General features: G+C 47.4%; 1 protein-coding gene across 1 annotated transcript in view; it reads right to left on the reverse strand.

Annotated features, from left to right (window-relative positions):
• Positions 1-18944, reverse strand: part of Rasgrf2 (Ras protein specific guanine nucleotide releasing factor 2) — a 226086-nt gene that overhangs the window by 24107 nt on the left and 183035 nt on the right. The gene's annotated exons all lie outside the window — the stretch shown is intronic.

Consider the following 18944-nt stretch of genomic DNA (forward strand, 5'->3'; position numbering starts at 1 on the left):
TAAAATATCGTTTGAGTGACAGTTTGAATGCAGGTCCACTAGGGTTACTGCAACCTATGCCCATGTTTATAGCTATGCAGGCTAAGGGCTGAAGATGAGCCGCTAGTCAGAGGCTGATGGGGGCAGGCCAGGGAGATACAGGAGGGAGACTGCGGGGCAATAGGCAAGGCTAGGAACGTACAAGTGTGGAAATGGATATCAATCAACTGAATAAAAATCTGCAAGCTCTTAGTGCTACAAAGATGGGTGGGTAGATGGACGGGGAGGGAGACAGGCTGATGAAGCCATACAGAACGGGAGCAGGAGACAGAACGATTCTTTCTAGTGCAATTCTGATCAGAAATGCCAAGGGATAAGTGAATCAGAAGCTCACCAGGACCAACTCAGCCATAGCTGATCCAGGAAAGGATCGTGAACGGGTGTTGAAGTGGTGAGGGACACACACTCGGGGAATATGACAATCCCTGGGGACGGCTTACTCTTGACAAAGAAAGCCTTTGGTGGGTATTAACTCTGACTACCATTGCCGGCAGCAATGATGAGACAAACCAGCGTGATGCACCAACTAAAACAACCCAGGACCATCACACATCGCATCCCTTCCCTGTGTTTCTGTCTCCAGTGCGTAACCTCGATCTAATCATGGAGAAACCTTTACCTGTGTTCTTCAAGAACGTCCATGTTGTGAAAGGCAAAGAAAAAATCCGTGAATGGTTCTACTTAACAGAAGCTGAGGGGACAACGCCACGTGCAACACCAGAACCTGGATGTCGCCTGGGTCAAGGCGGTAAGTATGCTGCGGGCCGTACTGGGACCACCGACAGAATCGCATGAGGGCCGCGTCGGTCGAGAGCCCTGTGCCTTCGCTACGTTTCCCTAGATTTGCTCATTTGACAGAGTAGGCTCTTGTTCCTGAACGTGGGGAGGGGGATAAAGATCAATGTTAACTTATTAGTGACTTTGATTCTAGATGTTTACCCAAGAGACCTTGTTCTACTCTAGCATGTTTAATCTTTTCAATATTTATTGATTTTTTTTTCATAGAAAACTCCCTCACCCTGCTCCAATTCTGCTGAGGGTCTTCATGTGTGTGGGGGGAGGGGTATGGTGCCTCAGGCTATTCTCACCATCTCTGAGCTCTTATGATCTTTCCATCCCCTTGTGGGCAATGTTCCCTGAGCCTTACGGGGCAAGATAAGGACCTGATTTAGTGTTGCTTTCTCTGTAGCCTCTGGATCTCTGTTTCCGCTGACATTTGAGTGAGCACAGCAACTGTCCTCATTTCCCTGGAACTGGGTTTCAGGTTCTAGAGCTGAACTCATGTCACAGCTTGCTGTGTAGTGACCTCTCGGCCGGGGCAGATGAGGTGGAGGTGAGCCAGCTCACATACACAGTTGGCTCTCTGTTCTTGATGCATTGACGTACCCTTGTTCTCCCCACCTTTCTCCAGCATCTAGCATTTTTTCTGTTGAATATTTTTAAGGTACAATGTCAGAAGAAAGAATCAGAAGGTCTGATTGTGGCTCTTCAGCTCTTTGACTAAAGGTGTGCTATGCATCAGCTCCAGACAGCAGGCAGAGGCTGTGAGGAGCTGAGAGAGGAGCCGAGAGCCCAGAGGATCTCTATATCAGCAGTCTGTGTCCCCATCAGTATTAACTGTATAATATTTACATGTTTGCACTAAGGAAAGTAATTTGAGGAATTGACATTTCTGAGTCCTTTTGAATGGTTGGAGACAACAGTGTTAATGGCAATTAATAGACAAAAAGAAAACAGCTGGGCTGGAGAGATGGCTTAGCAGTTAAGCGCTTGCCTGTGAAGCCTAAGGACCCCGGTTCGAGGCTCGGTTCCCCAGGTCCCACGTTAGCCAGATGCACAAGGGGGGCACATGCATCTGGAGTTCGTTTGCAGTGGCTGGAAGCCCTGGCTCGCCCATTCTCTCTCTCTCCCTCTATCTGTCTTTCTCTCTGTCTGTCACTCTCAAATAAATAAATAAAAATTGAACAAAAAATATTTAAAAAAAAAGAAAAAGAAAACAGCTATGTGTAATAAATTAGGGGCAAAATGTCCATGATTTCACAAATTGTAGACAGTGCAAAAATCTAACCTAGGGGTTGGAAAGATGGCTTCGCACTTATGGCACTTACCTGTAAAGCCTAAGGACCCAGGTTCAATTCCCCAGGACCCACATAAGCCAGAAAGATGCAGAAGGGGGTGCATGCATTTGGAGCGCCTTTGCAGTGGCTGAAGGCCCTGGTGTGCCCTCTCTTCCTTCCTTCCTTTCTTTCTCTCTTTCTACTTCTCTCTCTCTCTCTCTCTCAAATAAATAAAATAATAAAGAAATAATAATTTGGACTAGCTATTTTTGTACCTCAGTTTCATGGCAAAAGGAATAGTAAATGATCTCAAAATTTTACTTTTACTGTTTGGTAACAGTGCTACTCCTGGGAAGCAAGAGATGCTAGGGCTCCAGGGTAACACAATATTAGAATCTCTTATCAGTCTTAGATAATATGTTTTCCTAAAATTATGTCTATTTAGTGTCCAACAGTTTCTCACTATCATTTTTCCTTTAAAATGTATGCAAAAAGCAGAGTGATGTTTTGCTGCTATTTTGGTTCTCCATCCCTCCACCATCCCCCACAGCCATCTCAAAGTAAAGAGGTGTTTGTAAACAGCTGATGATCTCATCTGCTTCAATCTGTACACACTACCAAAGGAGTCCTCCGCCATCAGGAGCCTTTCTCTGTAATGAATATCTGATACATATTAGAGAGACAATGGAGTCCTCATGTAGCTATGCCGAGGGTCTAATGATGCAAATAATCTAATTATCATAAGTGGCACAAATAGCATGAAGGACACAGGCTCTGCTCAGGCCTTGCTGAGAGCTAATTAGAGGTTTTATCAACAATCATCCTTGAGCACCTGCTGAGCCCCATCCTGGGCTCAGCCGGGGGTGGAGGGGGGTACAGGATGGCAAGTAGGAAAGGCCTTGTTAAGGAAGACAGAATGTAGCTTTTACTGCTGTGCTCTGACTAGACTGACCTGAGGGACGCCTTTGAAACACTGGGTTAAATCTGAGGACACTACTTAAGGCAAAATAAACAATTACATTTGAATAGTCTTTCTCTCTCCCACTATAGATACATAGATAGATGAGAGAGAGAGAGAGAGAGAGAGAGAGAGAGAGAGAGAGAGAGAGAGAGAGAGAGGGAGAGAAGCAAGCAAGCTCTCTAATAGCTCAGAATGAAATGTGAGAGTTTTCCCTCTTCATTTTCCTAACACAGGCACAGGACTTCACAATACACGAAGTGGCTTCCTGCCTCTGCATTCTGTCCTTGCTCAGTGGCCCAGCCACAGATGGGCGCCTGGATCTCATGACCTAACACCCAGCACTGCCACTGTAGGGCGGTGACCACGGGCTGCACCAGGACGTGTCAGGACGTGGCGGCAGTACTGAAAGGGCGCAGGTCTAACCCCGTCACCCGGGCTTGCTTCCCGAGCGCTGTGTGCCTACGATGAGCCTGGGCTCCCGCTCAGATGCAGGCGAGGATGGCTGCCAGCTTGCAGGGGCCACTGAGATTCTGTTTCTAACAAGCTCTGGAGAGATGTCCACACTACTGGTCCAGGGAGCCCATTTGAGTTGAGAGACCTTCCACAGCCTTTATTTATCTTATTTACTCTGTGTGTGTGTGTGTGTGAGAGAGAGAGAGAGAGAGAGAGAGAGAGAGAGAGAGAGAATGAGGATGTGGATACGTGTGTGTGTGTGTGTGTGTGTGAGAGAGAGAGAGAGAGAGAGAGAGGATGTGGATACGTGTGTGTGTGTGTGCGTGTGTGTGTGTGTGTAGGGATGTGCATGGTCTGGCTGAAGATAGATGACAACTTTTGGTCTTCCACCTTGTTTGAGGTGACGCCTGTCTTGTTTCTTGCAGCTGTCAGTGGCAGACAAGCGGCCCCCAAGCGCTCAGGATTCTCCCTGTTCCTGCCCCACCCCCCTTTTTGCTACTGTGCCTGAGCTGGGATTACCAGTGCCCCGTCACTGTCTAATTTTACCTGGGTTCCGGGGATCTGAACTCCAAGCCTGTGCAGCAAATGCTTCTAATCACTGAGCCATCTTTTCAGTCCCAGACTTTATTTTGTTTTATTTTTTTCAGGCTGAATCCTGTGATGATCTACTCAGAGTATATAATTTTATTTTTCACAAATGCATGTATGTAACATACAGAATTGGTCATTCAAAAGTCACTCTTAAAACATAGAAGCTGGTTCTCTATTAAAAGAAATGTGAAGCGGGGAAGTACGTTTTTCCCTATTTAAATCCATTGCTAGATTATTCATAAGTCTGGCTGACTGCATCACCCAAGTCTGGTGTCCCGGCATAGCGCAGCGCCTTTCTCCTTCTCCGGGTGCCAGCGATGCCCACAAGGTGGCGCTGCGGGGCCGCTGGGAACTCGGGAGGGCTGCGCGGGTTCTGCGCTAGGGGCCGGAGCTGGCCCAAGGGCCCCAGCTAGTCACCGAGGATGTCACAGCAATGTGGTCCCCCGCCCAGCTCCAACCCAAGAAACAGGGATGAGAAGTCAGAGCATTAGAACAAAAAGAAGGAGAAGAAGAAAAAAAAAATGGTCCTGTTTTCAAAGATGAAGAGCCCAGCAAGTAAGTATGTATTTCCACCTTGAAAAGAAATATCTCTGAAAAGAAATTCAGTAACTGTTGAGGGAGTGGATACAGACGGTGTTTAGGAGCAAAAAATTACCTTGCAGAGCCGGGTGTGGTGGCGCACACCTTTAATCCCAGCACTTGGGAGGCAGAAGTAGGAGGATCACTGTGAATTCAAGGCCACCCTGAGAATACATAGTGAATTCCAGTCAGCCTGACAGATGCTGTTAGAATCCGCGAGATGATCACCTATTGTGAGAGGAGGCTGGTGGCATTCCTGAGTGGGACTTGGAGCGTTTGCCTTCTGCATGCAGTAATTCAGCACTTTACCTTCCCTAAGAGCTTCCAACTCAGCTTCCACCATTATTTCCATTTTTAAGAGTGGAAAGTCAAAATACACAGAAGCTTAAGTATTTCACCCAGAGCCTGGCAGGGAGCAAGCGCAGGCCTTGAACTCTGGCAGTTTGGGCATTGCTTCGTCAAGTGGTGCCCAGCCACCGGGGCATTACTTGTGTGGCTGGCTTGGATAGCAGCCTAAGTGATACACATTTGGCTGAGTCTGGAACTATGCTGCCCCTGTACCCAGGAATCTTCAGACTTGGGTTCCAGTCTGAACTAAGTAGGCTTAACCATACAACAGAAAAGTAACCTAAGAGTCAGGCCTGGGGTGCATCTACTCTGAAGGCTGAGGCAGGAGGAACGCAAGTTCAAGACCTGCTTGGGCTACAAAATGAACTTACAGCCATCTTGGGCAACTATTTAGTGAGACCCTGCCAAAAAAAAAAAAAAAAAAAAAAGGAACAATTAAAAGGTGAAAAGAGGGATGCCTAGCATGCGTGAGGTCTCAGGTTCAGCCTCCAACTGGAAAAAGGAAAGAAAGAAATGTAATCTGTGATGAGACCATCAGCTTCCCCAGCAATTTAGAACTAATCCCCAGTGCTAGCTTAGGCATTCTGGACATTGCATTCATTCTTTCAGCAAAGAGGAACATACGACATATGGTCAAGGGGACTCTAGGACACTAGGAGAAATCTGAGTCCATAAACACAGTTTGCAGATAGAGTTATGAGAGTGATTTTCTCACTGTAATCAGCACAGTACATTCCTAACAGTGGCCAGAGATTTTGGAAGTGGAGCAAATCTACCCAAATTGTTTTGTCTCATTTTCGTTTTATTTTGTTGTTTTGAGGTAGGGTCTTACTATAGCCCAGGTTGTCCTGGAATTCACTATGTAGTCTCAAGGTGGCCTTGAACTCATGGCGATCCTCCTACCTCTGCCTCCTGAGTGCTGGGATTAAAAGTGTGCACAAGCTATTTTAAAACCAAGAGCAAAAGCATGTCCATAGAGCAGGGATGTATGAAGTGGCAAGTTTGGGAATAACAGACTGGGCCTCACCAGTACAGAGAACGGAAAACATGCTTGTGTGCTCTGCCTTGTTCGACTACACAGAGAAATTAGATTGTGCTGCCCATGTCAGATTTTGTAAGTAGAGAAGCCAAGAGGAGAATGCTGAGTGATCACGTCAAGATATGGGCCAGCCAGCCTTGGCAAACCTGGAACTCAGCTTTTGCATTCTTCATAATCCAGGCCTGTTACAGGCCTCTAAACCAATGTGAAGCTTGTTCCATTCTTTAGGAGAGAGGGACCTTTGCCTAGAACTTTAACATTAAATCCCAACCCTAGGGGAGATGGGTGCTGGCTAAAAGCTGGGCTGGGAGACCCTGAAGGCGCCTGCTCACCTGGCTGAGTCACCGTCACCTCTGGCTCATGTGCCTTGTGTCAACTCTGGGCGACAGTGACGACCTTGGGGTCTCTCACTGGAACACTGGAAACCCATCCCCATGGGAAAAGGTGGGCTTTCCAGGGTTTCACTGTCCCCAGCTACAGAACCAGGTAAAATCTTCCTTGTCCCCATGGCAAAGGACACTAATCAAACAACACAAGGAAGGGCAGCAGGTTTGCAATTAAACCCCACAGAGTAATTCTAGACTTTGCAAGTCCCTGTTTGATGCCCACCAGTCACTGGTCTCTGACACAGCAGAGAAGAAATGGACTATGGGAACTGTGTGCCTGACCTGTCCTCTCGGGACTCGTATTTCAGTAGTGAACCCTGGATGAAAGTGGACCTCCCACGGGCTAAGCATGGCGCCTTCTCGCTGGTTGGCCCGCACATTTCTTGAATGAACAGGCGGAGGTCTATGAAGAGCGGAGTCGACTTAAAGCAAGTGTTAACAAGCTGCCCAATTCTTAAAGCGGTGGTTTGGGAAATGAGCATATGTAAAGTGGGAGGTCACTAGGAGAAGAGGAAAATGCAAAATATGGAAGGTATGTTTGAAGAAAAAGAACCAGGTAGAGGCAAATGGCAGCAAGGCAACAGGGAGGAACGTCGTCCAAGAAATCGTGTCTTCAGCCATTTTCTGACAAGTGACTATCCCAGTGACTCACTGGCATCTGCCCTCCAGTGGGGACCAGCTGTGCTTGTAAGGATTTTGAAATGCTGCCCCCTAGCCCTGAAATCAGAGAACTCCAAGCTGACCTCTTTCAGCGGCAAACCATCAGCCAGGTTACAAGGCATGTAGTGGGCGGAAATGAGAGACTTTTCCAGAGGCGGCAGGCTTTCAGGGAGGTGGTTAATGAAGATGGGTCAGAGCTTTCAAGACAAGGACCAAGAATAGAGGGAGAAAGAAAGTCTGGAAGGGCCTGCTTTGAATCCTAAGGTTTAAATTTTTTTCTTAGCAAAACAATGCCATTTGCCAAGAAAGTTATCTTTGACTCTATTCTAACAAATGCACCTTAGGAAAGCAATAGAAAGTGGCCTATCAGGGTAAAAAGTCTGATGCAAACATTGGTAAGCAAATGTACGTCATTTCTTTCCTTCAGGGGAACACAGGTTCATGTATTTGTCTTTGATGTTAATACAAGGAAAGATTTTATGAAAAGAACTGGGAGTTAAGGTTGGGAACTCCTGGGGGCAGAGAGGGAGGAGAGGGGCCAAGCAAAGCAGAGGACACAGGGTGAAGTGGTGAAGTTGGTTCCTGGCGTCCTCAGGCTGAGGTATGAGAGGTTGGCTCCAGGCCCGGTCATCAAACAAGGACCAGTGATGTCACTGTGCATATCTGACCATCACCCCCCAGGCTGAGGATGTTGCAACATGCCACAGACTTCAGTCCTACTCCCATGATCCAAGAGTGTTGGCAGAGTTGCCAATGAAGTAAGGGCGCCCTGTGGTGGCACTTCATCAAGAAAACAATCCTGGAGGTAAGAACCAAAGCACATCAAATGCCACAAGGTACATTTCAGTGATTTCCCTGTCAACAAAATCCACCCACAAAAGATTAAAGGTTCCTACTAGGCCTATAGGGAAACTAAATGTTCTGCCTTGACCAGAAACGGAAAGTGAAATTAAGTCCTGTTGAAGATCCTGGCTTTGTAACTACTTAAATCTACTTCATACTGACTTAACAAATGCTGCTGTAACTGTCTCACCAAATACTAAGAAAAGCCTGGGGAGTTTAAAAGGCAATAACAGAGATGTAGAAAAGATAACAAAAACTTGGTTAATAAACTTAAAAAGAAAAAAAAAAAAGCAAAAAACTCGGCGTGGTGGCGCACACCTTTAATCCCAGCACGTGGGAGGCAGAGATAGGAGGATTGCAGTGAGTTCGAGGCCACCCTGAGACTCCATAGTGAATTCCAGGTCATCCTGTGCTACAGTAAAACCCTTCCTTGAAAAACTTTAAAAAAAAAAAAAAAGAAGAAGAAGAAAACTTGGTATAATTATAGGAACTATATATATATATATTTTTTTTTTCCTAATTTGGTTGGTTGTCTGGAACAGGAAAAAAAAGAGAATGGAAGTCTAACCTCAGGACAAATAAAAAACAAAATCTCTAGTTCTTAGATAATAGTTTCTCACATTGAATACATTTCACCCCGACAAGTAATTCTGCAGCACATGAAAACCCCATATGGTCTTTTTTGCCAATGCTACAAGCAAGATAATATCAACAGAGACTCTGATTCAGGTGTTTAGATTTTCTTTCTCATAGTCCCTTTGTCTCAGGGATCTTCGAAGAACTGAAAGGAAATGTGAGACTCTGGGTCCTATCCAAAGGCCAGGAGAGGACAAGTAATTATCACGGTGGTATCAAAGGCTGTAGGAATGAAAATGGCTCAGCCTGTGAGTTCAGGGAGCCTGCAGGGCCAGAGGAACCAAAGTGCCTGGCCTACTTCAACAGAGAGCTCTGTTTCACTGTGGCTTCCAATGTGGGAATCATAAGTTTGGGAACAAACACTGGTTTGTACTGGTGGGTGCCTAGGATCTCTGAATTAAATAGCAGATAACTAAATTGATGTTAAAGATAATTATTTCAGCTGGAAATAGGGGTGCACATCCTTCAATCCCAGCACTCAGGAGAGGCAGGAGTAGGAGGATCACTGTGAGTTCAAGGCCAGCCTGAGACGATGTAGTAAATTCCAGGTCAGCCTGGAGTAGAGCAAGACCCTACCTCAAAAAAATTTATTATTTCATTGTCACCAGCATCTCATGTTAAGACTAAACATTGTCCTCTTGCTCCTGACAGCCTCGTCAGCTCCCAGTGGCTGGAGAAAGGCTCAAGAGACTTGTGATGCTTTGAGAACCCTGAGCTGTGGAGTGGCCTGCAACTCTCCTGTTGGGGTGGGATGTCTGGGGGGTTGGACCCTGAAGACGAGTGGGACAACCCGGCCCTCCACCTTGGACAGCTAGCTGTAGCCAGCACCAGAATGTCCTGGTCACCTTGTGGGCTTGGGAAGTGCTACAGCTGTTGTCAGTGGGACATAGTGTTCTGTCCCATTCCAGTCTCGTCAGATGCAAATCTGGTGTCTTGAAATAACACACAATAGATGTGGCATGAAAGGCACTTCCGTAGGAATAAATGTAGAAATAGAGCAGGAAAGCATTATCAGCACCAACATAATATTCTCATAATTTCAGGAGTGGGGTTGTATATTTCACACCTGAGCTCTGTGTAACTCATGAGTTTGCCAGCAAAATGGGGAGGCTGTGAGATTGTGGGGGCCCTGCCCTTTGCTTTCTACCTAATCACAGGAGAATCACTGAATCTAAGCTTCAATCTCAGCCTTCTCCAAAGTGAACATGAAGACGGTGTCTACCTTCCCTTCCTCAAAGGGGTTCAGTCAGAAGTGAATGACGATTCCACTTGAATACTGCTCCAAATAGTGCGGACACATGGTGATAATATTTGCTAGTTGTCCAAAAACTGAGACACTGTCACTCAGAAGTCATCCTCACCCGGGAAACCAACTTCTAAGTGAAGAATTAAGTCTTCATAAAAACACCTTGACGCCCATCTCACAACTCAAGCAACATGGAGCTTCAGGCTGACTTCTAGATTTTTCTATGGGATTCATTGTGTCCGCCTAGTAGCACAATTCTGGAAATCACTGTATCTGACTGTGTGAGAACTTGACGGGAGAAGGGATGATATAAAGTTTTGCACATCTTCAGGAAACTAGGAACAGAGGCACCCTCCACAGCAGAGGGCCCACAGCCCAGGAAGGCATTCTTGTTGTTCAAAGGGCTCACTGGGAAGGCATTCACGTGCTGAGCCAGCCTTAAAATGGAAGACTAGAGCCATTGCTCAGGACGCATGGATGGAAAGGTACCTGTGGCAGATGGGCAAGAGTGGGCATGAACAGGAGGGGCTGAGCCTGAGGACAGGACAGAGCGGGCAGCCAGCCCAGAGCTGTCAGCGGAGGTGACAGGAGCTGCCTGTTCAGTAGCGAGTTGTTCCTGACACACTTCACTCTCCCACCCACACCAAACATGGAGCCGAGCTTGTCCCGGCTCAACCTCCAGTTCAGCTCTGCAACAAAGGACGTACCTGAACCCTTCAAGCTCTAGTGCGACATGTGTTTAATGTGTTTTACTAAGTGATGCCAAGAAAAAAAAAATTAAAGTGAGGCTCTTATAACTGTCAAAATAACCAACTGATGAGAGGAGCTGTGCGAACACACGTCTTGGGCGTCCTGGACCCCTGTGATCCTTTGCACACACCATAAAAGCTGTGCTCACACTGGGGCCCACTGGGGACCTTTCACCCAGGACCTGGTGCTAAAGCTACAGGATGCCACCAGGATGCACACGGTCTCTTTCCCTCCCACCAGGAGCCGTCTTCTCCTGCGATGTGACCCGGCACTGGCCTGTGAATGTCCTGCTCTTCCCTCCACAAAGGCCAGGCCTCTTCTCTAGCTACGGTTGTGATGGAAACCACCTATCAAGCGCTGGTTCAGCTGAAGCGGAACTCCATTCTCCACTCTCAGTGCTGGATCTGGTTTCTTAACAGTTCCGACTGAGACCATCAATCCCATGTAACTATTTAATTTTAATTAACTAACATTAGGCCTCGGTGCTTCAGCCGTGATAGCTACTTTTCAGGAGCTCGATCAGCTACATGTGCCAGATACTTCAGACAAAGAACTTTCCCACCATCTCCCAAAGCTCAAGTGGGCCCTGCCACTGAAGTTCAGGCGTCACTGACTCATGAGACAGATGGGGACAACATTGCTGCTTGTCCGAAGCCTGGGTTTAGACCAGGCAGTGCCTGCACGCAGCTGTCTCCACCAAGAGCAGCTTTCCCTGAGGGCTACTCAACCCATCTCATTTCATGTTCAACTGCTAGAAGGAGAAGTGGCACGAGCATCTGTGTTTCAGAGGAAGGAGCAGAGGCGAGCAGGAGATAGATGCTTGCTCAGACACGCAGGCAGTAAACACTGAAGCCGGGATTTCAATCCAGAGCACACATCTCCTCACATTCATCTGATTTCCCAGTGGGATCCCAATGATTCCTGGGATTCTAGTCACCAGCCACAGTGGGTGTGAGTTCCCCTCTCACTAGAATTTCACAGATGTAAAAGTTTTTGCCTCAGCTGTCAGAGATTGGTGTTGCAAGAGTCCTTAGTTCCGGTCTCATCCATCAGACTCTAATCATTTGCAAAGAGTGGCCAGGAGGTGTTAGGGAATATTCATGTGCTTTAATAAAAATCTGGTAAGTACTTTCTCTCTCTATGCATATATGTGTGTGTGTACGCATATACATAAACATAAATGCACATAATGTAATGTATACAGTACGTACAAAGTAGGGTAAAATATACATAAAACAACGTTACTTCTCTCACTGATGTGACAGTATACCAGACAAAAACAATTTGAGGAGGAACACTTATTCTGGCTCACAGTTAAGGGGAGGCGGTCCCTTGTGGAGAAGGCGTGATGACAGGAGACCCAAGGTGGCAGAAGCGTGAGGGAGCTGTCTACATCAGCTTGGCAGTCAGGAAGCAAGTGTGAGGAATGGCAGATGAGGGAGTGTGAGTGGATGTCCCCCAGTAGATTCGGAGTGTGAGGAATGACAGCTGAGGCAGTGTGAATGGATGTCCCCCAGTAGATTCGGAGTGTGAGGAATGACAGCTGAGGGAGTGTGAATGGATGTCCTCAGTAGATTCGGAGTGTGAGGAATGACAGCTGAGGGAGTGTGAATGGATGTCCTCAGTAGATTCAGAGTGTGAGGAATGACAGCTGAGGCAGTGTGAATGGATGTCCCCCAGTAGATTCGGAGTGTGAGGAATGACAGCTGAGGGAGTGTGAATGGATGTCCTCAGTAGATTCGGAATGTGAGGAATGACAGCTGAGGGAGTGTGAATGGATGTCCTCAGTAGATTCAGAGTGTGAGGAATGACAGCTGAGGCAGTGTGAATGGATGTCCTCAGTAGATTCAGAGTGTGAGGAATGACAGCTGAGGGAGTGTGAATGGATGTCCTCAGTAGATTCAGAGTGTGAGGAATGACAGCTGAGGGAGTGTGAATGGATGTCCTCAGTAGATTCGGAGTGTGAGGAATGACAGCTGAGGGAGTGTGAATGGATGTCCTCAGTAGATTCGGAGTGTGAGGAATGACAGCTGAGGGAGTGTGAATGGATGTCCTCAGTAGAGTCGGAGTGTGAGGAATGACAGCTGAGGGAGTGTGAATGGATGTCCTCAGTAGATTCAGAGTGTGAGGAATGACAGCTGAGGGAGTGTGAATGGATGTCCTCAGTAGATTCAGAGTGTGAGGAATGACAGCTGAGGGAGTGTGAAATGGATGTCCTCAGTAGAGTCAGAGTGTGAGGAATGACAGCTGAGGCAGTGTGAATGGATGTCCTCAGTAGATTCAGAGTGTGAGGAATGACAGCTGAGGGAGTGTGAATGGATGTCCTCAGTAGAGTCAGAGTGTGAGGAATGACAGCTGAGGCAGTGTGAATGGATGTCCTCAGTAGATTCAGAGTGTGAGGAATGACAGCTGAGGCAGTGTGAATGGATGTCCTCAGTAGATTCAGAGTGTGAGGAATGACAGCTGAGGGAGTGTAAATGGATGTCCTCAGTAGAGTCAGAGTGTGAGGAATGACAGCTGAGGCAGTGTGAATGGATGTCCTCAGTAGAGTCAGAGTGTGAGGAATGACAGCTGAGGGAGTGTGAATGGATGTCCTCAGTAGAGTCAGAGTGTGAGGAATGACAGCTGAGGGAGTGTGAATAGATGTCCTCAGTAGAGTCGGAATGTGAGGAATGACAGCTGAGGGAGTGTGAATGGATGTCCTCAGTAGAGTCAGAGTGTGAGGAATGACAGCTGAGGTAGGTGAGTGGATGTCCTCAGTAGATTCGGAGTGTGAGGAATGACAGCTGAGGGAGTGTGAATGGATGTCCTCAGTAGATTCGGAGTGTGAGGAATGACAGCTGAGGCAGTGTGAATGGATGTCCTCAGTAGATTCAGAGTGTGAGGAATGACAGCTGAGGGAGTGTGAATGGATGTCCTCAGTAGATTCAGAGTGTGAGGAATGACAGCTGAGGCAGTGTGAATGGATGTCCTCAGTAGATTCAGAGTGTGAGGAATGACAGCTGAGGCAGTGTGAATGGATGTCCTCAGTAGATTCGGAGTGTGAGGAATGACAGCTGAGGCAGTGTGAATGGATGTCCTCAGTAGAGTCAGAGTGTGAGGAATGACAGCTGAGGCAGTGTGAATGGATGTCCTCAGTAGATTCAGAGTGTGAGGAATGACAGCTGAGGGAGTGTGAATGGATGTCCTCAGTAGAGTCAGAGTGTGAGGAATGACAGCTGAGGCAGTGTGAATGGATGTCCTCAGTAGATTCAGAGTGTGAGGAATGACAGCTGAGGCAGTGTGAATGGATGTCCTCAGTAGATTCAGAGTGTGAGGAATGACAGCTGAGGCAGTGTGAATGGATGTCCTCAGTAGAGTCAGAGTGTGAGGAATGACAGCTGAGGCAGTGTGAATGGATGTCCTCAGTAGATTCAGAGTGTGAGGAATGACAGCTGAGGGAGTGTGAATGGATGTCCTCAGTAGATTCAGAGTGTGAAGAATGACAGCTGAGGTAGGTGAGTGGATGTCCTCAGTAGATTCAGAGTGTGAGGAATGACAGCTGAGGCAGTGTGAATGGATGTCCTCAGTAGATTCAGAGTGTGAGGAATGACAGCTGAGGCAGTGTGAATGGATGTCCTCAGTAGATTCAGAGTGTGAGGAATGACAGCTGAGGCAGTGTGAATGGATGTCCTCAGTAGATTCAGAGTGTGAGGAATGACAGCTGAGGGAGTGTGAATGGATGTCCTCAGTAGATTCAGAGTGTGAGGAATGACAGCTGAGGGAGTGTGAATGGATGTCCTCAGTAGATTCAGAGTGTGAGGAATGACAGCTGAGGGAGTGTAAATGGATGTCCTCAGTAGAGTCAGAGTGTGAGGAATGACAGATGAGGGAGTGTGAATGGATGTCCTCAGTAGAGTCAGAGTGTGAGGAATGACAGCTGAGGGAGTGTGAATGGATGTCCTCAGTAGACTCAGAGTGTGAGGAATGACAGCTGAGGGAGTGTGAATGGATGTCCTCAGTAGAGTCGGAGTGTGAGGAATGACAGCTGAGGGAGTGTGAATGGATGTCCTCAGTAGATTCAGAGTGTGAGGAATGACAGCTGAGGTAGGTGAGTGGATGTCCTCAGTAGATTCGGAGTGTGAGGAATGACAGCTGAGGGAGTGTGAATGGATGTCCTCAGTAGATTCGGAGTGTGAGGAATGACAGCTGAGGCAGTGTGAATGGATGTCCTCAGTAGATTCAGAGTGTGAGGAATGACAGCTGAGGGAGTGTGAATGGATGTCCTCAGTAGATTCAGAGTGTGAGGAATGACAGCTGAGGGAGTGTGAATGGATGTCCTCAGTAGATTCGGAGTGTGAGGAATGACAGCTGAGGCAGTGTGAATGGATGTCCTCAGTAGATTCAGAGTGTGAGGAATGACAGCTGAGGTAGGTGAATGGATGTCCTCAGTAGATTCGGAGTGTGAGGAATGACAGCTGAGGGAGTGTGAATGGATGTCCTCAGTAGAGTCGGAGTGTGAGGAATGACAGCTGAGGGAGTGTGAAAGGATGCCCCCTAGTAGATCCAGGAGTTTATTAAAGCTGCTGACATTAGTTTCAAGTGCACCTAGCATGTCCAGTATAGGTGATTGGGTAATTCCCGTGTCCAGCATAGGTGACTGGACAAGTCCCTTTTCAACACAGGTGAAGGGCAATTCCCTTTAGCAAAGAAAGCTTTGTTTCCTCTGCACATCCTCCTGAGGCCTTGGTCCGCTGTCTGAATGGAAAACGCAGGTTGCACAGGTTATCAGTCGGCAACAGCTGAGAGGCCCTCCTTTCCCATGACAGGAATGGCTTGAGGTCAAAGGCCACGTCGTCTGCTCTCACACCTACCCCGTCTCAGCTCTTTTTAGGGAGGGGAGGACATGAGAAAACAGAAGAAAGCAATGCCCCCAAGCATTTAATATTTGGGAAGAAGTTTGTATGTAAGAAGGTCACTTTTGTCTGATCTCCTGCTTTTCAAGCCCCCCCTCTGAATCCCATCATGAGGGCATTATGTCAGTGTTTCCCCGTCTCCCACTTATCATTATGGCACTCCCAGAGCCCAGGGGAGCAGTTATAACCTGCAGTCCCGGGGTATGGGGGGGAGTGGCCTCTTCTAGAGCACCACCCCAGACCTGTGAAATTTCTCAGCTAGGTGGACAGAGCTCTTTTTGGAATCCTGATCAATAAGACAACTCAGAAAAGAATTCACAAAACTGCTGGGAAATGTCCACACAAAGCTTCAACTGCCCATGGGAGCTTAGACATGAGTTGACTAGCGAGTCTGGACGTCCCTTGGGGCTGGCGAGACGGCTCAGTGGTGAAGGTACTGGCTTCCAATCCTGCTGGCCCAGATTCAGTTCCAAGCATTCATTTCCAGTGGAAAGAGATGCTCCCCCCACCCTCGGCACAAATGGTTTTTATTTTGTTGTTGTTTTTTAGAGGTAGGGTTTCACTCTAGGACAGGCTAACCTGAAACTCACTACATAGTCTTCAGGGTGGCAATCCTCCTACCTCTGTGTCCCAAATTCTGGGATTAAAGGTGTGCACAACCACACCCAGCTTAAAGTTTGATTTTTGTAAAAAAAAAAAAAAAAAAGAGGAAGCACAGGATTAGTGGGTACAAGCTACACTGCTCTGATACCTGAAGAGATCTTATAATTGTGCAAATGACACACAACACTTTCTAGCAGGAGATGCTGAAGAGGTGTGTTTGCCCATGAGCGTGCCCCATGTAAGTGCTTCCTTTCGGTAGTCTGTCAGCACAGCCCGGCTTTGGGACCCATTAGTGGACGCGGTCTAAATCCTGGCTGTCTTTGTAACTGAAAGGCTAGGGAGCGGCCAGAAGTGATTCAGTAAAGGAAGAAGGGAAGCCCAGCTATTCAAGTCTACAAAACCACGTCTTCACTCTATGGCTAACAAGGAAAAATTTAACAGAAACCTCCTTCATGTGGTTATGTGTGTGAACAGACAAGATAATTGAGAGCTCATAGAACGAGGAAGGGAACAGGATCCACACATGGACAGCACACATGAAGACACGGGGAAACCAACCCAGGCGAAGTACATGCACCAAGGCAGGGAAAGAACCAAAAGACAAACAACACCATGGTGAGAACTCCCTTTGGCATCCCCAGGTACTGAAGAGCCAGGATCTATATTTTACCCAACAGTCATGTTAGAAATAACCGAATGCCTGGGCAGTGCCTACGATGCCCACCACATACTCTCCTGACTCCGCGTGGAAGTCACGGCGTCACAGTGACGGCTCTCTAGCTGGAATCACAGGTAGACGTGATTATGCATACGTGAGCAAGCAGCAGTCACTTTGGCCGCAAGGGATGTGAAAATGTTCCTATAAAACTTCATTACAGACATCAAAATAAAAGAGAGACTGATTGAGATGGGGAGGGGATATGATAGAGAATGGAATTGCAAAGGGGAAAGTGGGGGGAGGGAGGATATTATCATGGGATATTTTTTATAACCATGGAAGATGTTAATAAAAATTGAGAAAGAAAAAAACCTTCATTACAAGGGAGGGCTTCCATCCACCAGTCCTTCTCTATCTGTGAATTCTCATTTCATACTTTTCTAGCTACTGTATGAACTGTATGTGAATGGTGAGTGATTTATCTTTGAAATAATGAGGAAAAGAGGGACACCGGGGAGTGAGAACAGGAAAGTAGGGCTTCCCTTCCTGGGGGGGGGGGGGCAGAGGCCAGGTAATCTAGCACTACCGCTCACTGGGGGCCAGGTGGGTCTTGCATGAGGTCTTGGTCTAGGATAAGAAGCTACTACTGTTATCTGTGGAAGCAATTTTGCTTCTCTCAGAGAGAGAAAGAATGGGCACGCCAGGGCTTCCAGCCTCTGCAAACGAACTCCAGACATGTGCACCCCCTTGTGCATCTAGCTAATGTGGGTTCTGGGGAACCGAGCCTCGAACCGGGGTCCTTAGGCTTCACAGGCAAGCGCTTACCTGCTAAACCATTTCTCCAGCCAAAATTATTTTTTATTTATTTGACAGCGACAGACAGAAAGGAGCAGATAGAGAGAGAGAGAGAATGGGCGCGCCAGGGCTTCCAGCCACTGCGAACGAACTCCAGACGTGTGCACCCCCTTGTGCATCTGGATAACGTGGGTCCCGGGGAATTAAGCCTCGAACCGGGGTCCCTAGGCTTCATAGGCAAGCGTTTAACTGCTAAGCCATCTCTCCAGCCCATGGGATCCATTTTTATTTTTAATTTATGAAGCATAAGATGTAATTCACATTTTACTGACTATACTCTATTGAGTTTATGGGTTTTTTTGCCAGCTTACTATGGGTATGGTCCAACAGCAAGATCCACTTTTCTCAGCTCATCAGTTCTATTTACACAGGTATTTTAGGAGAGTGGCCCATGTGGATGACCTTCTGGAATGGGCCGTCACTACCAAGGACCAGACAGCAGACCAACGATAAAGTCTCAGAACACAATAAAGATGGGTATGAGAACTCTGTCCCTCTTTTTCTTATGGAGCGTAATATCAATAGCTCATTCACATCAGAATACTCTATGCATTCTCACTGCGCTATGTACGGCCCATTCTCTCTCTTCAGGCTGCTGTCCAGGAAGGCTTGACTACACATGCCTCTGGCCAATGTGAAGAGGGGACTGGCTTTATTTCGCAAAAGTGCTATAAATCCTGTAGGCTGTTTTTATGGTGAAAAAGCATATACAGCTGATTTAGAAACATCAATGGACATGAAGCACAGTGCTCTGTGAATTAGGCAAAAACAGCATTTCCTCACCAGATGCAAAGTTTATCTCTGGCCCCAAGTTTTCTTTGTCTCCAGGGCCACTGTGACGTTCCTCTGGTACGTGTGGGTGTGGTGGTGGGGGGAGGACAGTGGAGGCCACTGCAGCTGGTGACCTCTGGAGTGGACTCCATTTACAGAGGACACTCTGGAAAAAGTGCTCCCAGGATGACACAGCGCAGCGGCCCTGTCGTGGCTGCACTATGGTAGGGACATGGGGCGGGGAGCCCGCGTTCTCCAGGAGGCATCAGCCATGTCACTTGCAGTTGTACCACAGCACATGCTGCTCAATCCACGTGGCCTCAGGCGCCTGTATGCCACTCTCTTCCCTTCCTGCTTTCCAAATCCCAGGGCTTCTAACTACACAAAATTGAGAGACTGTTTGCATGTATGGTGACTTAAAATTTTAATTTAGGGGCTGAAGAGATGGCTCAGTGGTCAAAGGTACTTGTCTGCAAAGCCTGGCAGCCTGTGTTCGAGTCCCCAGTACCCACATGAAACCAGATGCAGGAACTGGTGCATGCATCTGGAATTCATTTGCAGCGGCAGGAGGCCC

Source organism: Jaculus jaculus, chromosome 14 (genome assembly GCF_020740685.1).
Source record: "Jaculus jaculus isolate mJacJac1 chromosome 14, mJacJac1.mat.Y.cur, whole genome shotgun sequence".
Classification (NCBI taxonomy): Eukaryota; Metazoa; Chordata; class Mammalia; order Rodentia; family Dipodidae; genus Jaculus; species Jaculus jaculus.